The sequence below is a fragment of the Pseudophryne corroboree genome, chromosome 6 (assembly GCF_028390025.1).
Source record: "Pseudophryne corroboree isolate aPseCor3 chromosome 6, aPseCor3.hap2, whole genome shotgun sequence".
NCBI classification, from domain to species: domain Eukaryota; kingdom Metazoa; phylum Chordata; class Amphibia; order Anura; family Myobatrachidae; genus Pseudophryne; species Pseudophryne corroboree.
In genome coordinates this window covers 334,237,016-334,253,980 of record NC_086449.1, presented here as the reverse complement: position 1 = coordinate 334,253,980, position 16,965 = coordinate 334,237,016, and positions in this window count along the sequence as shown.

The window sequence follows — 16,965 nt, the reverse complement described above, 5'->3', positions numbered from 1 at the left end:
CAGAACCCAGGGTTTCCCAGCAGAACATTGCCATCGCCGGCTTGCCTTGTGCATCCTGGTTTCATCTCTTCCCAGGTAAACATTACACACTCAACCACTGTCCACATGATGTAAAAGAAAATGTGATTAATTAGTCCAGGCAACCATCTTCCATTGCTTCATGGTCAAATTCTGACGCTTACATAGCCATTGTAGCCATTTCAGTGATAGATATGGGCCAGCATGAGCACTCTGATTGGACTGTGGCTACGATATCTGGTCATTAGGTCGACACTTATTAGGTCGACCACAATTGGTCGACATGGCAAAGGTCGAAACATGAAAAGGTCGACATGAGTTTTTAACTTTTTTTTTTTTTTTTTTTACTTTTTCTTACTGTACAATCCACGTGGACTACGATTGGAAATAGTAACCTGTGCTGAGCTCAGTGAGGCACCTTGCCTGAAGCATGGCGAGCCATGCGAGGGTACACAGTGCAATAATTGGGTTACCCGGTCACTTCACAAAGAAAACGACACCAAATAAAAAAAAAAACTCACATCGACCTTTTTCCATGTCGACCTAATGACCGCGTTGACCTATTTCAGGTGTCGACCTAGTCACTGTCGACCAATAGTGGGCGGCCTAATGACTGTCGATCTAGTTACTGTCGACCCAATGATCCACACCCGTGGCTACACAAGCCCATAAGAGGCAAGCTGCAATGCACTGTGAGCCTGAATCCAATTAGGACACTAGTACAAATACATGCATACTAAACTACAAACAATTGTGGAGATATTTATACAAAAAGATAAACCCAGCACATATGCAATTACAAATCCAATCATGCATGTACTTGCAAATGCGATCCATAGACCACTCCCACCGCACACAGGGATTGAGTGCACTTTTGGATGCACATGTGTTAGCGCCTGCATGGATTCGGCAACACAACAAATCATCTACAGCATTCATGGTCCCTCATATATTGATGTTCACTGATCGATCACCAATCCAAGATTTCCTACATTCAATTACCAATATAATGAAGCTAATTAATCCCAGTAATACATCAAGCAAAGTAATTAGTGGTTTATAATACATTTTCTGAACTGTCTAATTTAATGAACATGTGGTTTTGTACTAAATGTATTGCTGTGTTTGCAATTTGTAATTTATCGCTCTCTTTTAAAAAATCAAAATGCAATAACTGAACATGAACAATCAATTTTGGAAAATATTTTTGAGTTGCTGTATGAAACTGTTAATGTTAGTGAGGCTCATCTGCATAGCTGTCAATTCATTCATAACAGCCTGCCTCATCTCTGCCCTCAGATCAACATCTATATAAAAAATACAATTTATCTACATTTTACATGACTAATCGATATGTATGAATTGGTAGTGCAAATTTAACACATCTATATGTTTAGTTGTTTTTATCACCCTATGCCACAGCATGCTTGACATGCTATAATTGTTTGTGTGTGGGTAAGGGTAGGGCCAGAATTAAGGCTTGTGGAGGCCTCAGGACAACTAAGTTCTGTGGGCCTCCACCAATAAAATGGTCCTTTAACTAGCCACCCGTCCAATATAGACACCGTACCACCACTGTATGCTACGCAGTCTGCCCCCTGCCTTCGTGTGGTCCACCCCTCTGTGCCCCCTGAGTACTCATTGAACAATACATTAATTAAACCAGAAATTGATCTCCTTCAGTAGGAGCAGCAGGGGAATGTTTAGGAGAAGGGATGTGGACTGGGCAGGGAAGAGGGAGTGGAATGGGAATGGTGACTGGGCAGGGGAGGTGGTCTTGTCTTGTAAGAGGGAGAGGCCAGAGAAGGGGAAGTGAGATATGGATGGTGCCTGGGCAGGGGAGGTGGAGTGGGCAGTGGACAGGGTATTGGCAGTGGAGGTAGAGTGGGCAGGGGATAGGGTGTGGCCATGGGAGGTTGGTTGTCTCTGGGCCTGTCTTTGGGCCAAAAGTTATCTGTTCCCTACAGGTCTGTAACTAGAGTGGTGCAGAAGTGCTTAGTACACAGTGCATTTGCCCTGTGGGTGCACCGATTGCATGTATCCCGATTGGCCACCTATGTATGCGCTGCCACCAGCTGCCCACTATAATGTATAATAGTAGCGCTGCTAATATATATTACAGTGGGCAGTGCTGTACAATCTGAGTCTCTTACCCATATGCTCTGCCGCCATCCTTGTCTCTTGCAGTGTGAGGAGGAGGGGCTTCCGCTGGGTACTGGAGCAGAGGAGTCGTTCCATGAGCAGCAACAAGAAATGTAAGCATCAGCTCGGGAAGGGAGGGAGGGGGGTACACACACACAAACACTGACAGTTCACCCAGCACACACACACTGCTCACTAGCACTACTCCCAGCTCAAACATACACTCTGCTCACTGACACTACACCCTACTCACACACACACACACACACACTGCTAACTGACACTACTCCTTGCTCACACACTCACACGCACACTCTGCTTACTGTCACTACATCCAGCTCACACACACACTACTCACTTTCACTGCACCCAGCTCACACATACACTTTGCTCACTGACACTACAGCCTACTCACACACAATTTGCTCACTGACACTACACCTTGCTAATACACACACACACTACTGACTTAAGGATTCAGTTATATCAGGTATGGTTCCCAAAGACTGGCGTATAGCGGAAGTAGTGCCTATATTCAAAAAGGGAAGTAAAGCTGAACCAGGTAATTATAGACCAGTTAGTCTTACATCTATAGTGGGGAAAGTATTGGAAGCTATTCTAAGAGATAGTATTCAGAAGTTCCTTGAAGTGAATAAGGTCATTAAAAGGAATCAACATGGGTGTATGAAGGACAGATCCTGTCAAACCAACTTACTTGGCTTTTATGAAACAGTAAGCGCAAACCTAGATCAGGGTAAAGAGGTGGATGTAATCTTTTTAGACTTTGCCAAAGCGTTCGATACTGTACCACACATGAGACTTATCTACAAGCTACAAGAATCAGGGCTAGGAAGCACAATATGCACTTGGGTCAAAAACTGGTTAGATAATAGGGAGCAGCGCTTTGTGGTTAATGGATCTTTTTCAACTTGGACTGAAGTGCTAAGTGGTGTGCCGCAAGGCTCAGTATTAGGACCGCTATTGTTCAATATTTTCATTAACGACCTAACAGAAGGTCTAGAGAGCATGGTGTCAATTTTTGCAGATGATACCAAATTGTGTAAGGCTATAAATACAGAGGAGGATGCCGAGTCTCTACAGAACGACTTAGTTAAATTAGAAGCATGGGCAGCCAAATGGAGAATGCGCTTCAACACAGACAAGTGTAAGGTAATGCACTGTGGTAACAAGAACAAAAATTACACCTACCTACTAAATGGGGTAAAATTAGGGGATTCTGTACTGGAAAAGGACTTAGGTGTCCTCATAGATAGCAAACTAAGCAGTAGTACCCAAAGTAGGACTGCAGCAAAGAAGGCTAATAAGATATTAGCATGCATAAAACGGGGTATTGATGCTAGGGACGAGAGTATTATACTCCCGTTATATAAATCACTAGTGAGGCCACACCTTGAATACTGTGTACAATTCTGGGCACCGTACTACAAAAAGGATATCCTGGAGCTAGAAAAGGTTCAGAGGAGGGCGACCAAACTAATAAAGGGCATGGAGACGATGGAATACAAGGAAAGGCTTGAAAGACTAGGCATGTTTACATTGGAAAAGCGGAGACTAAGAGGGGATATGATCAACATCTACAAATATATAAGGGGACAATACAAAGAGCTTGCGCAGGACTTGTTTTTGGTTAGATCAACACAGAGGACTCGTGGACACTCGCTCAGGTTAGAGGAGAGGAGATTCCGCACAATACGGCGTTAAGGCTTTTTCACGGTAGGGACAATACGTGTTTGGAATTCCCTGCCTGAGGGAGTTGTAATGGCGGAATCTGTCAACACCTTTAAGAATGGGTTAGATAAATTCCTAATGGATAAGGATATCCAGGGGTATGGTGCATAGTCATGCATTATAGTTACTATAAATAGGGATAAAATGCAACGGCTGACATCAGCATCAGTCAGAAATTTTAGTCAAATCATCATGCATAGGAGACCACAAATAGGTTGAACTCGATGGACAATTGTCTTTTTTCAACCTCAGATACTATGTTACTATGTTACTATGTGACTGACGCTACACCCTGTGGGCTGGAAGGGAAAGAGGAATGATGAGAAGGAAGAATGAGGAGGAGGAGGAGGAGGAGGAATTAAGTGTATGGGTTCTATTTAGCATAATGTGTGTAAGGGGCTTTACCTCCTGGTATAATGTGTATAAGGAGCCCTACCTGACATAATGTGTATAAGGGGCTCTACTGTGGCATAACGTGTATAAGCAGCTCTACTTTGTGGCATAGAATGTATAAGGGGTTTGGTATGTGTTACCGCTGCAGGGGATACTGAATGTCAATATATCGACATCGGCATTCCGAGTGGTAAAATGCAGGCAGGGGGGAGAGCGCTACAAAGCATCTTGCGGGCTCGGTAGCAACGTTCTATTCTCCCTCTATGGGTGTTGTGGACACCCATTGAGGGGGAATCACCTACCTCGCCAGTATACAGGCGGCTGTTTGGTGGCCATGTCGGGATCCCGGAGCCAGTATTGTGACAGTCGGGATGCTAACCGCATACTTGTATAAGGGTCACTACTGTGTGGCATAATGTGTATAAGGGTCACTACTGTGTGGCATAACTTGTATAAGGAGTACTACTGTGCAGTGTAATTTGAATAACGGACACTACTGTGCGGTGTAATTGGTACTATTCGGTGGCCATGCCACTTCTGCTTGCACTGTCCCTGTTTTGAATATGGGAGGGGAGGCACCAATTATTTTTCTGGCACAGGGTACCAAAATGTCTACTTACAGGTTTCCTATGAAGATAACAGCAGAAATAACTTTAAAATTGATCACACATGTACTCTAGAATATAAAATAAAAAGAAAAGACTAATAAGGTACATAAAATAAATCTCTCAATAAAATTTGGTCTGGACAAAATGTTTTTAATTGGAAGATGCTGGCACAGTCAAAATCCAAAATATAATAAATTCTAACACTAGCTTAACATAACTATGTTATAAACAAAATGGCCCCTGACTATACCTTCCATCTATACACATACCCAAACATTACTGCACACTATGCCTTGCCATTAAGGGAAGAGAAGAGAAGAATTTTTAAACATTAAAAGTAAGCATACTTACAGCTGGCAATGACTGTCCACTGCTGCGCCAAAAGGTCGGGCTATCTACTCCAGAGATCACTCCAGCGCCTCTCCACTTGAAGAAAAGATCCTGCATGACACAGGCTCAAGGCACACCCCCTTAGTTATGCATATGCAATAGCTACTTCCGCTGGGCCTATTCACTCAGTCCCCCGTCCCGTATTGCACTGAACATGGAATACAGCCATAAGGAGACAGCTTCCTCATAAAGATCACAAGGCAGGGCCTCCACCCAAGTCGATGGTATACTCCTTCCCCTTGAAGTTGACTTGGGAACACTCCCAAAGGATCGTTTCTTCTGCAGTCATCTTCTAACAGGGATTATCACAGCGATTACTCCCAACGCGTAATGCAGGATAACTGTCCTGATTGAGATCTTTTTTCATTCATATACCACAAATTCATGATTGGCATTCGAGGTGATGTGTGAAAAGGTCTGTGACATAGGGGATCCTTGGAAGAAACCTTTATGAGAATCAACAAATCTTGAAATCTGTAAGTCTAGGTATGTCCTACTCCTTGACTTCCCACATCCTTTGAGGGATGGAGAAATATTCTTGAAAGAAACCTTTATAAGCAGAATCCACACATTTCCTGTGTGAGTATGGTACAAGGTGAAGGTTCAGGATCAACTATTTCACCTGATCTAAAACTTTTCCTATCACCAAGGGTGTTATACCATACACCTTTCAAAGACCTACCATAACTATTATTTTTTTATCTCCTTTGTTTCTCTGTATGTGAAAATATAACATCTTGGAGGAAAAGAACACGAAGGACTTTATAATGTGAATTGAAATCAAGACGACACCGGGAAATTCACAGATCATTGACTCTCTTTATTATTTTTATCACATGATATTTTGATGTATTAATCCACTGTGAGCGCAAGCCACCATGTTGTTATTTAATCTTTGGTAATTATATGATGTTCTGAGTGGTTGGTCTAGTCCAGTGGTCTCTAACCTTTAATTGGGTGTGAGCTACTCGAGAAAAATGATACCTCCTAGAGAGCTACTAAAAATGTTTAGAAGAAAAAAAAATCTGGCTAATAACCGAAAAATTGAAGGTCATTTAATGAAAATGAAATGTTTCATATATGATACTTTATGCCACACACCGTAATGCCTGTGATACATTATGCCACACACCACAATGCCACTGACACATTATAGAACACATCGCAATGCCCATGAAAAATTATGCCACACACTGTAGTGCCTGTGACACATTATGACACCCACCGTAATGCCCATTACATATTATGCCCCACAGTAATGCTTATAATTACTTTTAAATTACCTACTCGTTGTCAGGGGTTTCATGCTCTGGGTTCCATGCTTGTTGCTAGGGGTTTCATGCTCATTGCCAGGGGTTTCATGCTCTGGGTTCCATGCCCATTGCCAGGGGTTTCATGGTCTGGGTTCCATGCTTGTTGCCAGGGGTTTCATGCTATGGGTTCCATGCTCAATGCCAGTGTTTTTGTGCTCTGGGTGTCATGCTCATTGCCAGGGGTGTAATGCTCATTGCCATGGGTTTCATGCTCTGTGTGTATTGCTTTTTGCCAGAAGTGTAGTGCTCGTTATTAGGGGTGTCAGGGCAGAAGGTGTAGCTTTGCAGAAAGCTGCATCTTCTCCCGACGCTGAGCGCTCCAGGCACTTCCGGGTAATGCTGTAGCTCTGTGATCCCTGTCAGATGCTAGAGGTCAAGTATGTGACCTCTAGCATCTGTCTCCTCCAAAGTTGAGGAGTGCTACGGACAGGCAGGGGGACTCGGGGCAGTCAATTGTGAACTTCTCTTGAGGTAGGGCAGCAGGACAGCCCGTTCTCGTTGGGGGAGTTAGAGGAGGATTTAAAAAACACACCAACCTGTAAGAGCCTAGGACATGATGGTTATACAGCATTGTTTTAAATTGTTCTTCTACATAGGATGTTGTCAGCATTTAATTCCATCTCGGATAAGGTAAGGTTTTGTGTGTGTGTATATATATATATATATATATATATATGTATATATATATATATATATATATATATATATATATAGAGTATCCCTTATCCAAAATGCTTGGGACCAGAGGTATTTTGGATATCGGATATTTCAGTATTTTGGAATAATTGCATACTATAATGATATATCATGGCGATGGGACCAAAATCTAAGCACAGAATGCATTTATGTTTTATATACACCTTATACACACAGCCTGAAGGTAATTTTAGCTAATATTTTTTATAACTTTGTGCATTAAACAAAGTGTATCTACATTCACACAATTCATTTAAGTTTCATATACACCTTATACACACAGCCTCAAGGTCATTTAATACAATATTTTTAATAACTGTGTGTATTAAACAAAGTTTGTGTACATTGAGCCATCAAAAAATAAAAGTTTCACTATCTCACTCTCACTCAAAAAGTCTGTATTTCGGATTATTCTGTATTTTGGATATTTGGACATGGGATACTCAACCTGTATGTATATGTGTGTATATATATATATATATATATAACCAAAATGAATGATGATGATCCTGTAGCTCAAGTACTGAACACTGGTACAATGCTGGTTGACAATTACCTCATACATAGACTAAAAATGTCACCCCTAGCCGTTCTGAATCTCACCAATCTGTATCTGTTCAATTTGATTGAAATCTTATATGTAAGTTACTTGCATATAAAGTTACTTGCATATAAAATGCTACTGACTTACATGTACACCAAAGGGAATATACAGAAAAAAAGAGTCTAGAATGGACAGAGAGCATGTGCTATTTATTAGTGCTATTTATTAAGGTCATTGATGATGATGATGATGAAGTTAGATATGGGCTAGATAGATACTGTAGTAATCAGCCCCTGGTTTTGAAATCCTTTCTCAGAGTGCAATGTAAAAGAAGTACATTGCACAGAACATTAAATAAAACAGAAAACCTTGATCTCACTGAAGCTGATGTAGAACATAGATTTATTTATTTTTTGTTCTTATTTAAAGCATCACTACAGCATTATGACCTGTTAATGTGTATGATGCATTTAGCATAGTATGCTGACTGGCACATACCACTCAGCACTATTTTTTTTTATTTTTTTTATTATGTATTTTCCTTGCCCACATTTTACCTTTGTGTTTTCTTTTTTGCTTTAAAGATTTTTATTGAGATCACTGCAGTCAGTAAAAAAGGGTGCAAAACACCACCTAGGCATAACAACAGGGTTAGAGCAATTATAAAGTAACTGGCATTATGAAACATCATAAAAGGGAACAAAACAATGTACACCGTATATACCCAGTCAAAGTAAACAGTGGTCATAATAAAAAATAAGGGGAACTGTGAAAAAAAATACACACAAAGAAAATTATAAAATTATGTAAAGAAGAGAAGGGAAGGAGAGGGAAACCACCCGAGAAAATAATTATAGACCTAATTTGACCACGGAGCGAGTTAATGCAATCCGCTAGTTTAACCTGAGTAGGAGGGAGAGTCTTTAGAGAGTGCCAGGTCCCCAGATAGCACTGAACTATGTAGTTAGCAGATCCCGATAACATAAGATCATCCATTGCCATATAGAACTCTAGTCTAGCGACCATTCGGCTTTAGATGGGGGAGTTAGAACTCTCCGGTGGACCAGAATCATGGCCTTAGCAACACTGTTAAGATGCTTCAAAAGTGACTTTTTATAGGAAGATACAGGACAGTCAATCTTATTAAGAAGCCAAAAAACTGGTTCCTGATCCAAAATGTCTTTAGCTAAAGAAATCACAGAGTACCAGAAGGGGCGAAGTGCAGCACATTCCCACCAGATATGAAATGGAGAACCAACAGCCGAATCACATCTCTAGCATGAGGCAGAGACCCCCGGAAACATCTTAGCCAGCACAGATGGATATCTGTACCATCGAGCAAGGACCTTAAACTGAGTCCCTGTTCCCTTGAACCCTTGTTCAGTGCCATTGGTGAGCTGAACTAGATCTGAAAGGGTACAATTAACCTTAATGCAGGCTGTAAAAATGGTATATAAGGCCAGGATCCTATGGAAAGAGGTATGACCCAGCCCCATGTTTGCTAGCTCCACCCTCATGAACAACCAGTTTATTCTTTTGACCGCCTTCTCTGCGTCAGTCGAGATCAAGAGGTCCAGGAACTAATTAGTCAAAGCGATATGCATCAAGTCAATCACCTTAGTGGTGTTATCCCATGCCTCATGGTCTGGGACAAAGCTAACATCAGAGCGGACTAACGCAGCAAGAAGAATTGTAAGTCTGTTTGTGTAGTAAGTTTAGCAAATAATTTGACATCTGTGTTCAGGAGGGAGGGAGACTGGTCTATAGCTGGAGCATAAGGCTGGATCCTTATCCTCCTTATGGATAACCATAACATGTACTTCGAGGGACAGAGGAGAGAACCTAACCTCATCCAAAATTAAATTAAATGCTGACAACATCCTAGGTAGAAGAATAGATCGAAACGTCTTATAATGCAAAACTGTATAACCATCAGGTCCTGGGCTCTTACCAGTAGGCATGTTTTTTAAAGCCTCCTCTAACTCCTCCAATGAGAACAGGCTATCTAACCAGTCCCTATCCTTGCCGGAGATGGTGGGGAAGCCAACCCTCTGAAGGGAGTCAGTAACTCTCTTCTGAAAAGCAGCAGCATTGGATGATAGATTATACAATTTTGAATAATATGAGTGAAATGCTGTGAAATATGAGTGCAATTATTGAAGTCAACCTATGATCTCTACCAGTCTCATCCTTGACCAACTCTATAAAGGAAACTGCCCTCTGAGCCCGTAGGGCCTGTGCTAACAATTTGCCCGATTTATTCCTCCATTGAAAGTAATGACTTTTGCATAAGTTTACGTTCAGCCCGAGCTGATGCTAAGGCCGACTGGTCAGTGGTTGACATAGAGGCCTTGTGGACCAATTCTAGAGTTCTAATTTGCTGAAGCAAATGCAACTTACGCCCCTCTTGTTGTTTCTTTCACATAAGATCCAAGCTGACTGTATCAAGTTTCCTTGCAGCACAGACTTGTGCACTTCCCAGATGGTGAGGTTGGAAACTTCAGAGGAATCTTTACTTTTGTGTTTTCAATGTGTATTGGATTCACTATGCTTAGGTAGTCCATAGCAAATAGTGCAATGTTACCTGCTGACCATTATTTCAAGGCCGTAGAGACCTGGGCCTACTGTACTTTGCATAAAGGTGACATGCTGAATATTATCCTAGCCACTCTTTACGGTAAAAGACCAGTTTATTATTCTCCTTTGTATACCCTCATTACCATTTACAAAGAGGTCAGATGCATTTTGCCCAATTAGCATATTCAACACCAGAGACTTCATATTATATCATCTGCAGTCTGCAACTATTTGCTTATGAGCAACATTATTATCAAATGTTTAAACAATGACATGTACAACCTAATTAACCCCTCCTGAACCAAGCCCATACAGATCAATGTAATATGCACCCTCCTAGTAGAAGCTGGCATGAAATTTCAGCTGGCTCCAACTAAGCAGGCGAACTAGCCTGGGGTATAGCTAGAAATATGTGGGCACCATTGCAACATTTTCTAGTGGCCCCTGCACCAATGCTTATAGAGAGACACCGCTCTCAACAGTGGTTTTCATTGTATGTCCCACAGTAGTGTCTTAGTTTATTTTATGCCCTACAGTAGTGCACCAATTCACATTATGCCACACAATACCCTTAGTTCACATTATGCTACTATTACCTCAGTTCACATTACTGGTCTCTTCACTGACACTCTAATTACATGCTACAGTGTCCCATTATCTCTGGTGTGGTTTATAGAATTGAAGAAATCTTAAATATATTTAAAGAAAATTGTGCTAATCCGGAAGAGACTACAAAATGCTTGAGTTCAATATTTTGGCTTTGGAAGGTGTTAAAATATTTTTCCCAGTTTAATACTGAAAATACATAATCAAGAGAAGAAGTGCTTTGTGGAGCTCACGCTACTTCTCACTCATAATTTAAGTAGCTCTCCAATATTTTAGTGCCTCAATGTCTGTAGTTGTCATGGACTGCTATGGGAAAGTTCTATAGTCTATTCCAAAAGATATGGATGAAAAACTCATAGGATTCTACTGGCTTACAATAAGATCACTGCTCTAAAGGCAGTATCATTCCACAAGTACCCATAGCTTAAATAACTTGAGTTCTAGAATAACTCGATCTCCAATTTTGACCCTTATGCATTCCAGCACCAGCAGAACCTCATCTACTATGATCTAAGCAGAAAACATCTGACAAGTCCAAACCAGAGGTTTTCCGCACACTGCCAAGATTAACAACTTTAAATTTAGGTTACAAACTGTATGCAGAAGCTGCCCCTGACTGCGGCCTGAACAGAGCTGTGCCCGGCAGGCAGTGTGAGCCGGCATTGCAGAGGAGACCATAGGACCAGCCCAGCTGGAACTTTCTGGTGGGCCCAATCCTGGTTGCTGCTGATGCTGTTTCTGAAACACCCACTCCTAATGCAGCTACAAGAACTACAGAAAGCACAACCAGGGCCACCATCAGGGGGGTGCTGGGGGCACAGCTGTCCCGCGCCCAGCCTCTCTGACAGAGAGGAGGGCCCGGGATGCTCATGCAGCCACCTGCCTGCCCGCCACCGTCCCTGCCGTTCTGCGGTCGTCCCTGCTGTTCTGCTGCTGTCCTCCGACCCTCCAGCGGCTCTGTATTGAAAACTTCCCTCCAAAAATGGCCACCGCCACAGAGGAGATAGTTATTCAAGATACTAGAGGAGCCCTCTAGTATCTTGAATGACTGTCTCCACTGAGGCGGCGGCCATTTTGGGAGGGATGTTTTCAATACAGCTGCAGGAGGACGGGGGAGAGCAGCAGAACAGTGCCTCCCGACAGTGGCATATGTATGTATGTAGCAGTGGCATCAGCAACCTGGGATCTACCGACAGCGGCACATGTATGTATGTATGTATGTATGCATGTGTGTGTATATAGGGGGTAATTCTGAGTTGATCGCAGCAACAAGTTTGTTAGCAATTGGGCAAAACCAGGGGGGTAATTCCAAGTTGATCGCAGCAGGAAATTTTTTAGCAGTTGGGCAAAACCATGTGCACTGCAGGGGAGGCAGATATAACATGTGCAGAGAGAGTTAGATTTGGGTGTGGTGTGTTCAATCTGCAATCTAAATTGCAGTGTAAAAATAAAGCAGCCAGTATTTACCCTGCACAGAAACAAAATAACCCACCCAAATCTAACTCTCTCTGCACATGTTATATCTGCCACACCTGCAGTGCACATGGTTTTGCCCAACTGCTAAAACATTTCCTGCTGCGATCAACTTGGAATTACCCCCCATGTGCACTGCAGGTGTGGCAGATATAACATTTGCAGAGAGAGTTAGATTTGGGTGGGTTATGTTGTTTCTGTGCAGGGTAAATACTGGCTGCTTTATTTTTACACTGCAATTTAGAGTTTAGTTTGAATACACCCCACCCAAATTTAACTCTCTCTGCACATGTTACATCTGTTCCTCCCGCAGTGCACATGGTTTTGCCCAATTGCTAACAAAATTGCTGCTGCTATCAACTCAGAATTAGGCCCATAGGGGGTAATTCCAAGTTGATCGCAGCAGGAATTCTGTTAGCAACTGGGCAAAACCATGTGCAGTGCAGGGGAGGCAGATATAACATGTGCAGAGAGAGTTAGATTTGGGTGTGGTGTGTTCAATCTGCAATCTAATTTGCAGTGTAAAAATAAAGCAGCCAGTATTACCCTGCACAGAAATAAAATAACCCACCCAAATCTATCTCTCCATGCAAATGTTATATCTGCCACACCTGCAATGCACATGGTTTTGCCCAACTGCTAAAAAATTTCCTGCTGCGATCAACTTGGAATTACCCCCATGATACACACACAAACGTTAACTGGTGCAATTCTAAAGCTGACTCCTCCACAGTGGGGGGGGGGGGAGGCCTGCCTATTTTGTCAGTCCCGGGCCCCGCAATTTCTGATGGCAGCCCTGAGCACAACTACAGTATCAGTAGGTGATGAATTTGCCAGACAACAAGTACCACACATTACCAAGGAGGACAGTGAAATCCTCGTTAAAGAGCCAATGGAAAGAATATATTCAGGACGTAAGTGCAAGAGCCATAAATAGTATGCCAAGATCTGGAGACAGACAACTTGGTGGTGCCCATGAGAGACAAAATAGCTTTAATTGCTGCCAAGCTGCTTGGTACCCCCTCCATCACAGACCAGTTGTCCCCCTGCCCTGTCCAGGCAGGTCCCATCTCTGGCCGGGCCACCTAAAGATCTGCCAAGAACCCGACCCCTTCAACACCTCAGTCTGCTGGAAAGCATGGGCATCACAAGTAACTGTTGCCAGATCTTGGCCTACAGTTTATGGCTCATCAGCTTCGTTCCCAAATTATATCTTGCCATTTCCTCTTTAATGTGGATTTCATTCTGGAAATTTCATCATCACTTCTTTCACTACTGGCAATTTCTGTAGTTTTGCTAGCCACAATTGGAGTGTGTTTGAGGAACAGCAGCAACACCCTCCTCTACATTCTCAGTAACCCCCAGGTGTACAAAGAACTCATCCAGGAATTCATGACATTAATTTATTAATTTATCTGTTCATCAGTGATCTGTGGTTAAGTAAGGCAGAGCTTTTCCCGTCATACTAACGTATACACCAGAGTTTTGCCTATATAAAGTATATGAAAAATACAAAGAATATATTAGAAATATGTTCTTTGTATTATTGTAATCATGTTATAGTCAAAACTCTGGAGTAAAAAGTCTATGGGGCTAATCAGACCTGATCGGTGCTGTACGTTTTCGCACAGCAACGATCAGGCCTGAACTGCGCACGGCGATGGTGCATGGCAGACAGCCAAAGGCAGTATTAGCCCTGCGGTCGCCTCTGCCTCATTGACAGGCAGAGGCAGTCGCTGGGCGGGAGGGGGCGGACTGGTGGCGTTTAGCTGCCATTTAGGGGGCGCAGTCTGGGCAACGCAGGCATGCCCGGACTGTTGGGGGGGTGGTCCCGGGCTGTGACCAGGGCTGCGACGAGTAGCTCCCTGCCAGCAGGAGCTACTCTTCCAGTACAAAAGCATAATCGCTGTGCGATGCTTTTGTACTTCTGTGTGGGGGGGGGGGGGGGGGGTGTCGGCCCTGACATGCAGGGCAGACTAGCCCTGTGCTGTGCGTCCCCCCGCATGTTAGCACATTTAGTACATCTACGATCAGGTCTGAATCACCCCCTATGACAGGGGAGGCAGTGCCTCCCTTCCTATCTTTTCCTCACATCACTGATCAAAATTCACCAATTTTCCAGCAGCATACACTGCTGCTAGAGCCGGCCCAGAAATCTTGGGGCCCTGTACAGAGACACCCCACAGCCTGTCTCTCCCCAATGACTCCATGCTGCATTCCCAGCTCCCCTACCCCATCCCAAAGCCCTGTATCCCCTCATCAATCCACTCTTTCCCCAGGGAGAGACTCACCTGCGCTGCACTTCCCAGTATCCAGGCCCGAAGTACTGCACAGCAGGAACCATGGTCCCTCACACCCCACCAGAAGAGGCCGGTGCAGGGCACAGGAATCCTGGCCAGTGGAGCTGCTGCCATATCCCGTAACTGCCTGCAACAGAGCTGGACCCCACAACACTCGCGCTGCACAGTCAATGTGTGTGAGACGTTCCTGTCACTCTCAGGCTGCGCCTACACCACCTATAGCTCCCTGCCCTATTTGGACAAAATGTCTCACATCCCTGCAGGTCACTAAGCAGCATATACTTAGGGCCCCTCTGATCCTAGGGGCCCAATGCAGATGTCCCCTTTGACCCTTCCTGTCACTGGCCTTGACTGCTGCACCTCTGTATAATGCACACATGAACCCTTGTGCTCATGTATTGTGTGTATATCTGGCTCTGGTACTAGCCAGTGCCCTCTGAGACATTTACCTCACCGCACATCCCTGCTATTCATACAGAGGCGGAACTACCATTGGTGCAGCAGGTGCATTGCACCAGGGCCCCTGAGGACTAAGGGGCCCACAGCTGCCCAGACCAGCAATAGGTTTTTCCCTGGACCAATGCACAACCATTTGAACAAAGTCAGATCAATGGCTCAGCAAAGGGAGCAGGGTAGACTCCACTGCCTGAGGAACCTGCCCCTTACCTCAGAGAAGCAAAGTTGACCTTGCAGCCACATCAGTTTGCCATCTGAGCTGGACTGATTGGGGAGTACTGCTGCCTGTTAGCACTGCTGATCGCAGATGCGTACTGCCTCCAATTCTCACTGAATCACAGCTGTCTGTGAGTTAAAGGTAGATCACGGCCATAGTAATTGGTGCTGTCAGAGCCTGCCTGACCGAGTGCCTAAGAGCCGAAACACACGAGGCGGCTGGCGCCGCCCGGCAAACACCCGGCCGGCTTTAAACCACTGCCGTGATGTAAAGACACATGCAAGGCAATGTGTCCTTACACACGGCACGGTCCCGGCCCGGCTGCCGGGTTGCAGCCGGCTCTCACCACTGGAAGGTCCGGCTGCCGGGCGGGCGCCTGGCCGTCTTTGCAGCCAGTAAACCGTGTGTGTGAAGGGTTGCTTTCACACACAACGTTTTTTTCCCAAGCCGTGTCTAATGCTGCGCATGCGCACAGCATCACACACGGCTCAAAGCCGTCCTGTGTGACAGACTCTGCCGGTTTCTCCCGGATGGCAAAAAGCCGGACAAAGTTTGTCCGGCTTTTTGCCATCCGGGAAAAACCGGAGTGTGTGTTACAGCCCTTAGAGCCGAAACACACGAGGCGGCTGGCGCCGCCCGGCAAACACCCGGGCGGCTTTAAACCGCTGCCGTGATGTAAAGACACATGCAAGGCAATGTGTCCTTACACACGGCACGGTCTCGGCCCGGCTGCCGGGTTGCAGCCGGCTCTCACCACTGGAAGGTCCGGCTGCCGGGCGGGCGCCTGGCCGTCTTTGCAGCCAGTAAACCGTGTGTGTGAAGGGGAGCTTTCACACACAACGTTTTTTTCCCAAGCCGTGTCTAATGCTGCGCATGCGCACAGCATCACACACTGCTCAAAGCCGTCCTGTGTGACAGACTCTGCCGGTTTAGGGCTGTAACACACTGGCCGGTTTCTCCCAGATGGCAAAAAGCCAAACAAACTTTGTCCAGCTTTTTACCATCCGGGAGAAACCGTCAGAGTTGCTCACACAGGACGGCTTTGAGCCGTGTGTGATGCTGTGCGCATGCGCAGCATCAGACGGCTTGAGAAAAAACCGTTGTGTGTGAAAGCTCCCCTTCACACACACGGTTTACTGGCTGCAAAGATGGCCCGGCAGCCGGACCTTCCAGTGGATAGTTCCGGCTGCAACCCGGCAGCCGGGCCGGGGCCGTGCAGTGTGAAAGGCCCTGTAGCCTCACACTGTTCATTACAATGCCGGCACGGGAAAAAGCCATCCGGCTTTTTCCCGGCCGGCAAATGCCGGCTCGTGTGTTTTAGCCCTGAGGAAAGCACAGGCGATGGGGCCCCTCCTCTCTCAGACAGGGCATGAATCTTGTAAATGCGTCCACATCAGAATCAGGCCCTGTATGCTCTGACTTCTTTCTATCATCAGCAGCATCATTGTTTTTCTTCAATTTGTGCTTGCAGTAGCTCTCCAGT